We start from the raw sequence: 15,912 nt of genomic DNA on the forward strand, positions 1-15,912 counted from the left end.
TAATAACAATGCGTGCAATCTACTGAAAAGACAAAAGATTACGAATATCAGAATTTGTCTTTGACGTCTGTTCTTGATGAGACTGGGATCCTAGGTGTGCGGTTGAGCACATACCCTAGTTGTGCTAAGTGTGCTGACTGGTTTTATCTCAGCTGCTTTGTTATTTAGTGTTTTGCTTAATGGCATTTTTTATTATTAGCCATATATATGAGATGGGTATAAACTGAATAAATAAATGCTGTCTACATAGCTCTGCCCTTGAAGAGTATTTGGAAGCTAGCTTGGAATATGGCAGCATGCTCAATATTCAGTGAACCACAATATGCCCATGTAATGCTGCAAATCATCCCTAGCCGTTTCAAAAAGAAATGGATGGCAAGTAAATTTAATAAATATAAATGACATTGTTGCTACATGATTGGGCTTAATAGGTTCTTAGTGGGCTTCCAGATGCAATTCAAGGCACTGGCAGTCATCCTGAAAGTCCTACGTGGCACACGGGACTGCCTATCTTTAGTGTCTGTCCCACCAGATCTGACAGGTAGGCATATTCGGGGTCTCCTCAATATAGCAGCATCACCTGATGGGGCAGAGAAAGTATGCCTTCTCTATTATGGTGTCTGCCTTATGAAACAAACTTCAGCCTGAGTTTCAGCCCCAAATCTGTAGGCTTTTTGAGAGGCCTTGACCTGGCTTTTCCCCTAGGGCTGAGATGTTAATTGAGGCGGTTAATGTGGTTAGGATATTTTTTTTATTAGGGCCTCTACTACATTCTGTTAACTGTTTTAGTTCATATATTGTGTTTTTATCTTTTGTTTACTCCCTAGAGTTTTCATTGACTAGATGGGCAACTCTATAAATTTGGTTAATAATAAATAAACACAATGACTTAAACCAAAGTTCATATCGTAAGTACATTAGTGTTCAAGATGATACAATTTTTTTTCTGCTACAGTTTTTCTTGCCACAATTTAATTGCAGCTCCAAGTAATTTAATCTGAACTATTACTGTATAAATTGGATGACTACAATCCTAGATAACTTTACCTAGACTAATCACCAAGTTCAACAGGGCTAACTGTCAGGTGAACGGGTACAAGAGTTCAGTCAACAACAGCAATCTTATCATCAGAAATATATCTTGAAAAAAATGGAGTGTCAAATCAGTGGGCATAGAACTGCATCTTAACTATATACTGTAGTCCATGGGACAAATTCCTATCTTCCCCAATCTTGTCTCCTCCCAAGATATTGGATTGCAACATCAAATATTCCCAGCCACCTGAAAAGATAAAAAATGGAAAGGATGTTCATGCTAAAATTTAAAGCAAAGTAAAATTACTCTTTGTCCCCAAGTCCCCTAGGAATGATGTTACGATATAAATAAAAATTAGTTTACATTTTTTACTTAAATGTTGCAATAGGGTTACATAAGCCAGTGTTTTTCAACCACTGTGCCGTGGCACACTAGTGTGCCGTGACATAGTGTAAGGTGTGCCGTGGGAAAATTACTTTATATATAGTCAATATAGGCACAGAGTTAAAATTTTTTAACATTTTCTAATGGTGGTGTGCCTTGTGATTTTTTTCATGAAAAAAGTGTGCCTTTGCACAAAAAAGGTTGAAAAACACTGACATAAGCTACATATTTTTGTTTTAAATATAGTTTCAAAGGCAGGGGTTTTCCAAGTACCAATATCCAGTTTAATTTATATTGGCTTTTTTTCAGCTGTGGGTAAATAATCATGTTACAAGAGAACAGGGAATTCTAGGTCAAGAGAACAAGCCACAATAATGCAATGTGGTCAATAACAACTGGCTGCTAGAGCTGGGAAATGTGATTTTTAAATTTTTTTTTGATATAATAGCAAGGCTGTTGAATGAAATGAAATATTTTATATAATTTATATACTTCAAGTGATTAGTGGTGACTTAGAAAAATCCCGTTTGAATTTCAAAAGAAACAAAGAGATCTGAAAAAAATGCACTATATAAATTACGAATTGAATTTACAAGATTACAGTACTGCCCTCCATAACTTTATTTTCCAGCATAACCACCTTTTAAAAAAATCCAATCAATAAGAAGGAAGGACGTGTTCATCAGAAAGAGTCTAAGCATCCCTGTTTCCCCTAGCAACATAAGCATCTCCCCTTATGCCCACCGAGTTGCTGCCGTATATGTGCAGGAAGTCACGTAACTCAGATTCTGCAGCCCACCTTCTGGGAAGGCGTCCTTTGAAAGAGAAAATCCCAGCTTTGCCTAATCATCCAAAGGGAGGGCTGAGCGCAACCCACCGTGGAGCCCTCGGGCTTTGTGAGGAAGCCTGAACGTGCCCTCCGGCACATGCACCAGGCCTGCTGCTTTCCCCGCCCCCAAAGGCTAGTCTACGTCCATTTCTACCAAGGGGCCTCCTGTCACCATGCGAAAGCTATCAGCGCAACATGGACGGGTGAAGGCAGCGCCGCCTTCTTATTGGCAGGAACTTTTTCCGCCTCGGCTTTTCATTGGACGGAAGGCGAACTGCACGAGTCGAGCACGCTCTCCCCGGACTGACAACTCCGCTCTTGCTCTAATCTCTGGGCGACGGAAAGGAGGCGGCTTTTGAGGAGCCAATGAAAGCGGGAGGGGGCGGAGCCTGGGGCCGGGCCTCGAACCAAGAGGGCAGGGGCGAGTTGGTAAACAAGCTCCGCGCCTCGTGGTGCCACGGGGCGGGTGTCTGGGGAACAGGCAGTCGGGGTTGGGAGCGGCGCCGTGCGGGCCGAGGTGAGCTAAAAGCGTTGGAGACATACGGCGCGGCCTGGCACCATACGGAGGAGCTGGGAAGGCCTCTAATCTCTGCCGGCCTCCCGTTAGCCTCTACAGCGCATCGGTCTGTAGCGGCCTCATGTATTCGGCCAAGGGGAAAATGGTGTCCCCACAAGCGCGGGAGGAGGGGAAGAGAGATTCTGGCCGCGGTCGTTGTGCCAACGTGCCGGCGCTCGCAAAGAGGGTCTTCAGCTATGCCTTGCTAGGGAGGCGGGTGAGGGGGGAAAACCCGAATTGCTGCTGCTGCTGCTGCTGCGGCGGCGGCGGCGGCGGCGCTCCGTGTGAGAAGTGGGGAGTGGAGGGTTCCGGGAAGTCAAAATCGGGCTGAGACCATCGCTTGAAAGCAAGCTTAGCTGGGGGGGGGGGGGCGATCCTTTCGCGGCCCTTGAGATGCGTTAGGTTCTTAAGTTCCACCCGTCTTGACCCTGCCGGGAAAGTTCTAGTATAATCCGTCTGGAGGGCGCTGGGTGTGCGTAGGGCTGCACTCTGGCCCGTAAGAGTTGTCTAAGGTGCAGCGTTAATCACAGGATCGGATTGACAAGCTTTCCACCTATTCCACGTTTGAGTCCATAACGTGATTATTCGTGGTTAATTACCACGGGACAGCAAAGTCAGAGCTAGCTTTGCGTTGGGAAGCCACAGCAGAAGGGGGAGGCGTGATAAGCCTTGGTGTGTGTGGGGGTATTTGTGTTTGACTGAGCGGCAATTGCAGTTCTTATTTTCGCTCCCTGCTTTATATTTTATTCATGCCTACTACCCCAAGCTTGCTTGCTCACTCCCTCTGCTGAATTTTAATGTAAAATGTTCGACGTTGGTATATTTTGCTTCCATAGGAAGTAAAAAGGATTGATAGGAAATCCTGTTTCAGCATGTTATGCTAATAAGTGAACACTTTAAGAATTGGCAGGTTTTTTTTAAAAAAAGGCAGTGACTGGAGTGTGCAGTTGTAGCAATAAATTAGATTGGTGGGAAATATTCACTGGGAAACTCTGTTTTGAAAATAAGTTTTTTTTAAAGCCTCACAATATAGGGCAAATTATGTAAATGGAAAAAATGTGTTCCATATATGTGTGTGTAGTTCCCATTTTCAGTTGATCTATCCTCATTTTATTTTTGATATGCAAATTTTATCTTTTTCTTCTTTTGATCCTGTGAACATTATTTAAAGGCATTTTGCATGAAATGATTTTGTGTCGAATCAGTCTTGATGTGCCTAGAATAGTGTAAGATGTGCTATTTGTGCCATTGTAATAATTCTTTTTTCTGTCTACCTTATTGGTCATGTTCTTCTGATGAGGCTATGTAGCTTCAAAAAGTGCAACATCCCAGAAAATTATTGATCTGTCAAAAAAGTAAAATAAATTCTGAAAAAATGAAATAGCATTTATATTTCTGCCATGAATTTAGTCTAAAAACAAAAAACTTTTTAAAAGAGATAATAAGTTGTACTTTGTCATTTAAGATCAATGGGCAATATTTGAATAAAAATAATGTTTTGTGGCATGGAAGCACAAAGAAACATAAATTATTTAAAGTTGCAGCACAGATTTAAATGCTTGAGTAACTTTGTTGGTCAGGCTAAAAAACTGTAAGTGCTTATTACGTCCAAAATGGTATCCTCTAGAGACCTGCCTGGTTAGAGTCCTTTTGTAGTCCCCTGGAAGATTTCTGTTTGTTTATGCAATTTGAGATTTGGAATGAAGGCAACTACTCCTCATCTTTATCTGTGGCTAACCCTGTTATTCATTTGCTTTCACTTAACAGTCTCAGGAACAAGATCTCTGGCTTTAGTTCAGTGGGCAGATTTAGAATTGTAAGAGCATGCTATGAATATTTTTTTTAGAAAGGCTAAAAGTATTCCCAGGTATATTTCATTCACAAAATGAATATCACAAAGAGCATGACAAACTAGTTACAAAGCACTCAACAGAAGGGCAGGCTGGTGAAGATGCTCTTTGGGATCCCTGTAACCTTGTATGGCATGTTCTATCCACCCAGCTTATATTTGCTTTTCCCCTTAATTTACAAAATAAAGCACTGGGCCCTAGAATGCCATCGGTTTTATTTTCTAACAGTATTTTTTGGAAGTAAATACATTGAAGATTTTACTTTTCTTTGTAGTGTACTAGCTTTTTATTTAATATATTAATGTAAAAAAATAAAGTCACATGGAAAAAGGAGCTTGGTTACTGTTTTCTAGGAAGAGACACCTTCCTGACATAGGTACCAACTTTCAGAAATATATAGCATCCTTAATCTTAAATATAAGAGGCATACATACTCTTACAAGTATCTGTGTAAGTTTTTAGCTTTCATTAAAACTAAAAAAAGGTTTGTTAGTCTTGTCGAACACTAACAGCTGATCTTAAAAAATCAAATTCAAGGATTCAAACTTTTGTTGTTACTAACTTAGATATTTATCCATTAGCTAAATAATGTCCCTTATGTTCATCATAGACTTAAATCTAAATACTGCATGTTGGGACAAATGTTCATTTTGTATTGTTATTTTCCCCAGCAAGTTATTGGCTAGCTGCCATTGAAGATGGAACACTGATAGAGCTATTTTAATAGGGCAAAATAATTCAAAAGTATAGGGGAATAAAAAATGTTTGTGTCAGTGCAAGAAAAAGATATAATGAATGGCCTTGAAAAACATGTCTTTAATGCTGCAATTTGTATTTATTTACAAATTAGCAAAGAATGAATGTAATGAAGACTTAATCAGTACAAACATGGACCATTTTCATTTGACTCACCAGCATTGAGAGCAATGATCCTTGTGACTTTGAAAACTAAAATACATCATATCTGCCAAACTTTATCTTAACACTGATATTATACATGAATTAAGAAAAACATGACCTTGGAAAGGTCTTAAAAACAAAAGTACTGGTATTTGGGGGAGGGAGGACTTCTTTTCAAGAACAGTTTTATACATACAGATAGTGATGGAATATATTTTCATATCATGACAGTAAAAAGAGATGGAGTCTTCATTTTTTAGCCTGATTAAGAATTTTAAAGAATAAAAATGGCAAAATATGGAAGTGTTTTTAAAAATAATTTCCTGTTCTCTTTCCTGAGTTTTGCTGACTAATAAATTTATTCTATAAGTCTGTTTATGCTTTGACTAGCTGTAAAAAAATAACTAATAATAGCAATATGTAAGTACTTTCCTGTTATTTTTTTAATCAGTCATTAACTGTAGTTAATATAATGTTTATACTGATAATCCCTATTCTTATTAACTTTATTTGCAAAACTTTGAAGATATTGTCATTTATTTAAATCTTCATAGCCTTCCCAATATCAGTGAATCCAAGGGAATTCATAAAAAAAGAATAATATACATGATTTAGGTAAACCAAAAATACAGACCAGACTACTTATACTGACATCCAGCAACCTGTCGTCCTGAAACAACCAAAGTTAATGTCACCCTTGCCTGTAATCTAAGAACATTCTGTAATCTGTGTGCTATAGCCGAGAAGGCATTCTGTCACGTCTCACATAATGTACAGCTTCCAGTAGAGGGAGTGAAGAGCCCCCTTGGCATTTCCTCATATTTGGGAAGATATATTTATGGGAAAGCTTTCCATCAAATACTAAGTAGTTGAGAAGAACCTCACATAAAGAGGAAAAAAAAGGATGTTTAGGTGCAGTTGAGAGAATATTTTTTTAGTAGGCTCTAAGAATCCAATTTAACTTGCCTGCTTCTTCATGCAGTTCTAACAGAAAAAAATGAACATCCCAGTTTGGCACTTGAACATATAAATGAGTAGAGGAACCTTGATAATTAAATCACAGGAGACAATTTCATGCGACTGATTCATATGAAATTGGAATTAAGAGCATTCCAGTCCAGATTCTGTACAACATACCTCCATTTTCAATTACCTATCAGTTTTCCTGTGACACAACAATATGTTTGATAGAGTGGTTATAACGAAAGTTAAAAGTGCAATTTATTTTGGTTAAACTTGTAGCTGGTTAAATTATGTATCTGTCTTAACTCTAGGAGAGTCCCTTGCTTCTGCACTGAAATGCAGAGAAATTATTTGGGAGCTGATGATAAAGATAGCCACTTATCTCCTGTTAATTTTGCTTTCCTGAATTATCTGTAATCACTAGAGCAGCTATCTCCTTTGTATAAAACATCAGTTGAAATTGTTAAAATGAACATTTTAAGTGAAATTCATAGTACTAAAACTATTTAAAAAGTACAGTTGAAACGATTAATAATCCAATTTTTTTTGTAGCAAAGATATAAAAATTCTAATTTATATTTTTAAATATAGCTTTAAGACTAATTGACAGCCCCAAAGCTCATCATTCTATCTATTTCAGTGTCTAGTCTGGGCATTCCTAGCATTTGGCATTTTTCTCCATTTATAAATTTTAGGTGAATTTACAAACTGAATTTGATTTTTTTGGAGGAGAAAGACATCCTTATCTAGATGTAATTCTCCAGCCAGAGAAGCAGTTTCTTTACCTGTTTTGCCTTGTCTCATCTGGATTATTTTATGGCTTGTTCCAGTCCCTTCCCTCATGTCTCCCTGAGCTCAAAAATTTCACAGTCTCCATGGGAAAAGTAAATGAATGGTAAAATTGAATGTCACAGGCATATTAAGAATGTTTGTGCCCAAAGTTCTGAATTATTTCCACTAGCATTTGCATGCAGACATTTACAGCCTGGAAGAGAAAACAAAACATTGTGATGTATCTTGCCACTGAACATGAAGCACCTTTTCTGTTACTGGTTCCCTGCAGCTGTGGTTACAGTCTATCTTCCAAGTTAACTCAGATAGGTATGTGTAATATTTGGTGCAGGCTGCCTAAATTAGGACAGTTGCAAAATATGCTCAGGGATTGAATTAATAGCTTTGACAAAAGTTGCAAAAGGAGAAAAGTAGATGTAGCATTTTGCTTTATGGCATAAATGGTAACTTAACATACATTCTTGAAGAATAAAATATATTAATGTATTTTTCTATTAGATTGTCAAAAGATGCTGGCAATCCCTAAAGTTGATTATGTATCTGCTTAGCTGTTTAGGAAGAATAGTAATAAGTTCTGTACCTTCTGCCAGTTAATTGTGTTTAAATCAGATTAAATAGGATGCTGAATTAGTTCAGGAAATACTCAAGTTCGGTTTGTCTTGTTCTCTGACTTCTGTTTTGCTTTTTTCCTGCAAATGTGGATTTATGTATTCAACCTGGAATACAAGCAGAAAGTAAAACCTTTTCTTTCTAAGTGTTTAGTAGGAACTAACATCTGCATAACATCTAGATGACGTCTGTTGATGAGTTTAGGTATATACTGTTTTATGTCATCACAGTATTGCCATTAGACAAACCTAACAAATTTCTCCGAGGGCTTGTTTATTGTTTGTGTAGACGCAGATATATTTTCCCCGATATGTATGCATTAAAATAACCCATGTTTGAGGAGCCAGTCGCAAAATATAAAATATATTGTTGAATATGGAATTGCTTTATCTGTAACCAAGCTTCAACAAAACACCCACCAAACCATCTTCTGCAATATACAGTACATTTCAGAGTAACAAATACTTAAGTAATGAAAAGAGGCCTAAATATGATACTATCCCCACTTTCCTCATTCCTGTGGTAGAATGATGGTGTATAAATGTCATTTTAACTGAGCATTTATCCTTTTTTTTTCATAGCACAAAAGAGAAATACATATAGCCCCAATAGCACTGTTCTTCGTCTCCTAACAAAAATAGAATGTTACTTTTTAAAGAGATGCCAGTAAGTCCTTGTCCCAGTGATAAAAGCAGCTGCCACAATGCTGTTGCATTACTTTAACCAGAAAATAGATCAGTGCTTTGGCAACTGCCCACATATACCTTCTTCAGTCATTAAGGTCAGAAAAGTGGACAGAGGAAGCACATGAAAACAGCTGACATAGTATTGAATCATTTTCATGGCATAAAGATATACCCATTGCACTATGGCAGGTGCACTTGTGATTTCCATCTGTCTTTCAAAGGATTGAAGGCTAGTAGTCATGACTTGGTAAATGAAGTGACTCACACAAAGTAATTTGCTTAAAGTTTTGCAGAATGACCTTGAAACTTTGCAGAATACTTGTTAATTATATAAGGGAGCAAACAATTTTTAAGAATGAAGCAGAATGTAAAGTACATCTGATTTTACAACCCTTTGTACATGTACAGTTATTAGCAGCCAAAAACTTTGGGATAGCTGAACATAAAGTATTGTTGGATTAGACTAAGAATTTCATAGAACCACTTTCTGCAGGCAGAAAATTCTTTTCGTCTATGGTAGCCAAACATAGGAGTTTTGCAGGTTTTTTTTTCCAGACTTACTTTTAATAAAAGGCATAAGCTTTCATAAACAGCAGCTCATTTTATCAGATGTATGGGATTTTGGTTGCTAATAACTGGATTTGACAGGGTTTGTTTTGATGATTAAATATTTGGTGATAGTCTCAGAGTTATACATTTTATTATTTGTCTAGAGATACCAGTGTACATGAGCAAATATTGTTATATACTGGTTTTAGAATATATTGTAATGTTTTCAGTTATGACATTTCTGTGAGAACTTAAAAAAAAACATAAAGCACCCACCCACAATATGAAACAACTGTGGGGTTTTAACACATAGTTTGGCTGTGTTAAATATTCTCCCAGGGCTTTAGCACAATGGCCACAACCCTAACCATACTATAGTGAGAGTAGAAAAATGTATGTTGCCTATTTTTATAAAACACTTGTGTTTCTAGTCTAAAAAATAAAATGCTCTGTAATGAGTGTTATAGTGTTATAGTGTACACATTTTCTGCAAATAATTGAGCTTTATTTGACATTGAGGGAGAACTGAAATCTTATATAAATTATTTGCAGATTTGTGGAACAAAATATATTAAAACTATTAAGCATTTGTGGTTTGGAAAGTAATTTGTTGTTAGTCTCCAATAATTTCTTAGATGAATAAATTAGGCTTGTCTTAATATATATTTTAGTTGCATCTTGGAGGAAAATTTTGAGATAAATTCATATACCATCTGCTTCTGCCTCCCAGAAATTTGCCTGCTTGCAGCAAATAGCAAGGAGATGATCAGATATTTCTGGCTGCAAGAATTGCCATAGCCTATTGCCACTTCCACAAACCCCATTTTCCCCGTTTGCTGCAAGGAGGTAAATTGCTGGGAGGCAGAAGCCAAAGGATGGTTCGGCGGGGCTACATTCGATGTATAAGATGCATCCAAATTTTCACCCTCTTTTAGGAGGGGAAAAGTATGTCTTATACTCTGAAAAATATGGTACCTATAGTCTGCAGAAATGATTTTTTTCTCCAGGAATTGACAGATTATGATCTATGCAAACTGTAAACCTAGGTATTTATTGCTAATTCCAAAGTTACAAAAACAATTAGATAACATGGAAAATAGATAAACACAATAAAAGCCAAGTCCTTATTGAACCTTAGGTGATTGATAATTAGTAATTTAGATCAGTCCATCTCAAGTTGCCATCCCCTAATGGATTGGGGGTACAATCTTCATCTAGTTATTCTGAAGTTGCAGACCTAATTATCTGGAGATCTCCCATGTAAATTTCCAATGTTTTAGATGTAACGGGAAGTGCTAGATAAAGGGGCTTTGAATCTAGATTCCTATATGTCAGTGATGGCGAACCTATGGCACGTGTGCCCAAAGTGGCATGCCAAGCCATGTTGCCTGGCAGTGCTTTTATTTTATAAAATAGTAGGAATTCCTTCTATAATTTATGTTCAGTGATTCTCCTGTGCACTGCTTGGGGAGTCCAAGCATGGGTTAATTCTGTCTGACTGCCCTGGACTGAATTGAAGATCTTTAGCCACGCCTCCTGTGCTGGCACCCCAGATTTTTCAATTCAGTCTAAGCCCAATGGACGTGTTACAATGTGGTTGCAACGTAACATCAATAGATCTCCGGGAAGCGTACCTCCACATCCTAATCCGAAAGGCCCTTCGCAAATTCCTGAGGTTTTATTACGCAGGCAAGCACAGGACACTGCCGTTCGGCCTGTCATTGGCCCCCAGGACATTTACAGAGATTCTGGCAGCGGTGATTGCGTCCCTGAGGTCATGCCCAGTTTGACTTCAAGCGTACCTAGGCGACATTCTCATTCAATTGTTGTCCTCCCAACAAGCAGTCAGGGACTTCCGGTTGACGAAGAGCATTCTGCAAGATCACAGCTCCTCCGTCAATCTGGAAAAGAGCCATCTCACTCCCACCACCAGGTTGCAGCATCTCGGCGCAATAATAGACACTATCAATTGCCAGGTTGCCTTGTCCCAGGAGCGGATCTCCAGCATTAGAAAACTGGTACTCCAGGTGCGGACTTCGTGGTCAGCGCCCATTGTTCAGTTATCAACGCTCCTCGGCAAAATGATTTCTTGCCTGTCAATAGTGCTGTGGGCAAGGTTGCACTCAAGACAGCGTCAATGGTGTCTTCTGTCCCACCTAAGGGCCATGAACAGGAACTTTCCCACTCCGATTTCCAGTTCCACTCAATGTCCAACAGTCCCTGCAGTGGTGGCTTTCTCCAGTGTTGACCAAGGGCAGTCTCTTCCGCAAGCCAGATTGCCTCATCACCACAACGGACGCCAGTGTATTTGGGTGGGGAGCCCATCTCGACAATCAGGTCGCACAAGGCAGGTAGTCCGCCAGCGATCTGAAGCACAGCATAAACTGGCTGGAGCTAAAAGCAGCAAGGCTAGCTATTCTACATTTTCAGACCAAGGTCACCATGTAATGTTGGTCACGGAAATGTGGCCACCAAGGCACATGTAAACTGCCAAGGGGGCACTTGCTCCAAGTTGATGGCGGAGGTGGAACGTCTGGGGAAGTAGGCGGAAAAACACCTATCATCCCTCCGAGCGGAGCACATCTCCGGGATGAGCAATGTCCAGGCGGATTGGCTGAGCAGGGCCACAATCAACCACTCAGAGCAGCGCCTGCACCTGAACCTTTTCCTCAAGATCACGCAGAGGTTCGGCTGCCCGTCAGTCGATCTATTCACCACCCCAGAGAACTCCCATCTCCCTCGATTCTTCTCCAGGTTCCGGTCTCCAGGAGCAGAGGGAGTCAATGCTCTACTTTGCCACTGGCCACCCGGTCTGCTCTATGCGTTCCCACTGCTTTCACTCCTTCCCAGCATGATTCGCAAGACACTAGCGGAAAAAGCAGAGGTGCTTCTAGTGGCACCATTCTGGCCCAGATGGATATGGTTTGCTGACCTTGTGAGTCTTGTGAGTCTCCATCACCAAACCATGGAGAATACCTCCGGAGGAGGTCTCTCTCAACCAGGGGGCTCTATCACACCCGGAGTCCCAGTGGTTGCAATTAGCCATTTGGCACTTAAGAGGGGCCTCCTAGAGAAAGACTATCTGCTATACAAACCATTGAAGCCTCTTGGCGACCTTCGACTACTAAAATTTATGATGCCACCTGGGTCGCTTTCGCCAGGTGGACTCAAAAGTCTATTGATTCCACTTCTGCCACCATTCTACAAATTTTGGATTTTTTGCAGGAGGGGTTGGACCAAAGGTTAGCGGCGAACATGCTCTGGCATCAGGTTGCAGCACTGTCTATGGCCCTGACTTCCAACAACCACTTCTCCTTTGCACCCAGGGTCCGCAGTTTCCTAAAAGGGGCCACCAGTTTACATCCTCTTGTCATCCATCGTCATCCATCCTGGGAGTTGAACATTGTCTTGAGGGCCCTGATTTCCTCCCCCCCCCCTGTTCAAGCCCCTTCATCCTGTGACTTGAAACACCCGACTTTCAAAACGGTCTTTCTAACAGCTATTACTTCTGCCATGAAGGATCTCGGAGCTGGCAGCCATATCTGTCAGGGAGGACCTATGTATCATACATCCTGACAGGGTCGTTCTCTGTCTGGATCTTTCGTTCATTCCTAAAGTCAACACCTGGTTCCACTGGAGCCAGGAAGTCATTCTTCCCGACTTTTGCTCGCATCCAAGACATCCTAGGGAGCGCAGATGGCACAAGCTAGATGTGCGCAGGACACTCTGCAAATACATCAAGCGCATGGCGTCATTTCAGCGGTCTGAATCCCTCTTCATATCATTTCAACCTGCCACTATGGGGCGCAAGGTCACTCTGCCACCATCGGCCGATGGTTGCGCGCCTGCATTGTCCTTGCCTACCAACTCCAGTCTACACAGGTGCCACGTCACATCACAGCCCATTCACTCTCAGCTGATCAGAGCTTATGACTTACGCTGTTGTTTTATGACCTCTACAAATTACTGTTGACTTGATCTTGTTACAGACTCACTGGAACCACTGTTGAACTGACTACAGGTCCACGCCTTCATTGAAAAATCTGAAGTGCCAGCATAGGAGGTGTGGCTAAAGATCTTCAATTCAGTCCAGGGCAGTCAGACAGAATTACCCCATGCTTGGACTCTCCCGCAGTTCACAGAGAAGACCGCTCAGGTAAGCCAATGCTACTTTCCCTCCCTTAGAGACTTGTATATTCAACCTTTTAAAAAAATATGTTGAAGAGCATGTCATCCTTATGATTCCCAATCTGTTAATTATTCCTTCTTCCTCTGTCTCTTTCTGCTATGTCTTGCTTCTTTACTGGGTCTTCATTCTGTTATCTTTATTGCTTTCATGCATGATTTTCTATTTTTCATTCATTCCATTCTCAGCCAGCCTTTGGATACATATAGTATTTTCCCCTAGGTTTTCTTACATTTCTTAGTCTATCTTTGATATTTGCTCCCTCTAAAGATCTGATTATTGGGGAAATAATGAGCAAACATATCTCTTTGTTCAGAAACTCTTCCCTTGTTTTGGTTTTAAGTAAATTATTTGTATTAAACACATACGAAAGTAAATTAAGGATGAAACAGTGATTTCATAAAAGCTCTCTTGTTCAGTGGAACTTTGGTTTTGAAGCTTCAAGGATGAAAAAGCAGATAATCAACTTGGCTTTCAATAGGGTAAACGTAAAAGGTTGCAACAAACTTGCCTGCTCAGTGGTTCCTATGAGTCAAAGCCTTTCCTGCTGTATTGCTTGATCTAGCCCACATTGATTCAATCAGTGTTGAAATAGAAGATAGCGCTAGGAGAATAAAATTGCTGCGTCTCTGGATATTAATATTTTCAAAACCCAAAATAAATGCTTTGTTCAAAACTTGGTGCCAGTTCAAATCTGCCCCTTGTAATACCCATTCACTTAAACTGAGATAAGGGAAGCATTTTTAGAATTGCTTTAAGATGTGAAATGTACATTGCCCACATAAGTGTGGGAGGGGAAAAGGTCAGCCCTATCCTTGAAAAGAAAACCTGCTATTGAGTTCAAATTGGGTGGGAAGAGGCACCATCTTCCCACTAGTATAAATATGATCAGTTGGTCAGATTCAACAATATTAGTTATTTCCTATTCCTACCCACGTAAAGATTGAATTGCCAAAACAACTTTGTGAGCCAAGGGGATATTTTTAAAACTACCAGCTGTTTTAGTGTATATATTTCTTTTAAGGCATAGTGTCAAACTCGATTGTGTCATGTGATGTATCGTGACATTTTTTGCCTTTGTGGAGCCGGGGTGGGCGTGGCCTGTGTGTGACGCATCCGGCTGTGAGCTGCTAGTTTGATAACCCTGCTTTAAGGAGTAAAATTCTAATATATAGCATTTGTAGACTTGATCCCTTACAGTAGCAGGCAAAGAGATGGTGTTATAAAAATTCAAATATTTTGTTGCTGCTTTGAAGTTAAAGCTCTCGTACAATTTTTCCCTGCAGCCTGAAAGTTTAGCTTTTCTTTAAAACAAATTTGAATTCTCATGCGTACACAAACACACTACATATATATATTAATAGTAAGATCTTGTGACCATTATAAATTTTAAAAAATGTTCTGTTGACGGTCATTTAACACTCATTGCTAGTTTTCTCAGAAGATATAAGATTGCCAGTTCATTTTACTGTATTTGTTTAAGTAAAATTGTTAAAATGTCTTGCTTCAAAATATCTAAACAAATCTCAGTGTGTTGGTTATACCTCCCTTTAATATTTTAGTTTAGTAGAGTTCTTTTATTTTTCAATACTACCACTTGTTCTTCTGATACTGAGAATCACATGTACACAAAATGACAAACTTTCATAAGAAGAGAAAAATCTGGAAGATTATAGAAAAAAATGAATACTTTAAAAAAAGTTAGCTGTCACCATCATTCCTTGATTACAAGATGCAGACTTCTGGACAGATCCAAATTGTTCTTCAACCTACACAGAACCATTTTGTATCATAGGCAATCAATGACTGTCAGAAAGCCATTCAACATTAGCCTACAAGACCCGGCCAAGTCCAACGTGTGTTTCCAAGGTGTGTTTAATGAAAAACCTTGCTGGCAAGCATACTACCAGAGTTATTCAGTGCCATAAAGCCAGTGTATGGTTTTTCTAAATCAGGATGCTCCCCCTTGCTATCATCTGATGGGTTGAGCTTGATCAGAAACCAAGAAGGATCGAAAACCGTTTGGCTGAACAATTCTCAAACCTACTCAATTGGCTCAATTGATCATGATGTCTTACAAAGATCTTTGCAATTATGACAGGTATGATGTAAGTTAACTATCCCCTAAAAGGTAGTTTGGATTTGCAGATTATATTTGAATTGTGCTAATCCATTCTCCACATTCTGATATTCAAATGTTAAAGGAGGAAAAAAGGATACCTTCAGTTGAATAACACACATATATAGCAGATTACACAGCTCTGCATACCAAGAATATTGGAAACATGCCTCTACGCAATGATAAAGTATATATTATTCATGCAGACCTTCCCATAGCCAATACTCATATCATCTAGCAACATTTCAACATACTACTTGAATTGTTTGCGTTCAAGCTGATCACAGAACTGTAACTTTAAACTCCGTGGTTATACTGTTGACCTTTCCTCTTTTCCCATATCCTTGTTGTGTTTTATATCTTTGAAATTGTAAATCTACTGAAAGGGACCATCTGAGTAGTGATATTCGTAAGCTACTCTGCTTTTTGTTTTAGTTATAAGATCTGGATAAA

At 39.4% G+C, this 15,912-nt stretch overlaps 1 protein-coding gene across 2 annotated transcripts in view; it reads left to right on the forward strand.

The window, feature by feature from the left end:
• The first annotated feature begins 2,627 nt into the window (after nt 1-2,627).
• COQ8A (coenzyme Q8A) overlaps nt 2,628-15,912 on the forward strand; it is a 56,029-nt gene continuing 42,744 nt past the window's right edge. Inside the window, exon 1 of one of the 2 annotated variants that reach the window (XM_087717874.1) lies at nt 2,628-2,766. The gene's annotated coding sequence lies outside the window, so the exon portion shown is untranslated. Of the gene's footprint in view, nt 2,767-2,854; nt 2,873-15,912 lie in introns of those variants that run through there. The other variant, XM_087717875.1, reaches the window with a different exon arrangement.

The sequence above is a fragment of the Thamnophis sirtalis genome, unplaced genomic scaffold (assembly GCF_051295495.1).
Source record: "Thamnophis sirtalis isolate CommonGarterSnake01/CBP01778 unplaced genomic scaffold, rThaSir2_p1.2 scaffold_6, whole genome shotgun sequence".
Taxonomy (NCBI): domain Eukaryota; kingdom Metazoa; phylum Chordata; class Lepidosauria; order Squamata; family Natricidae; genus Thamnophis; species Thamnophis sirtalis.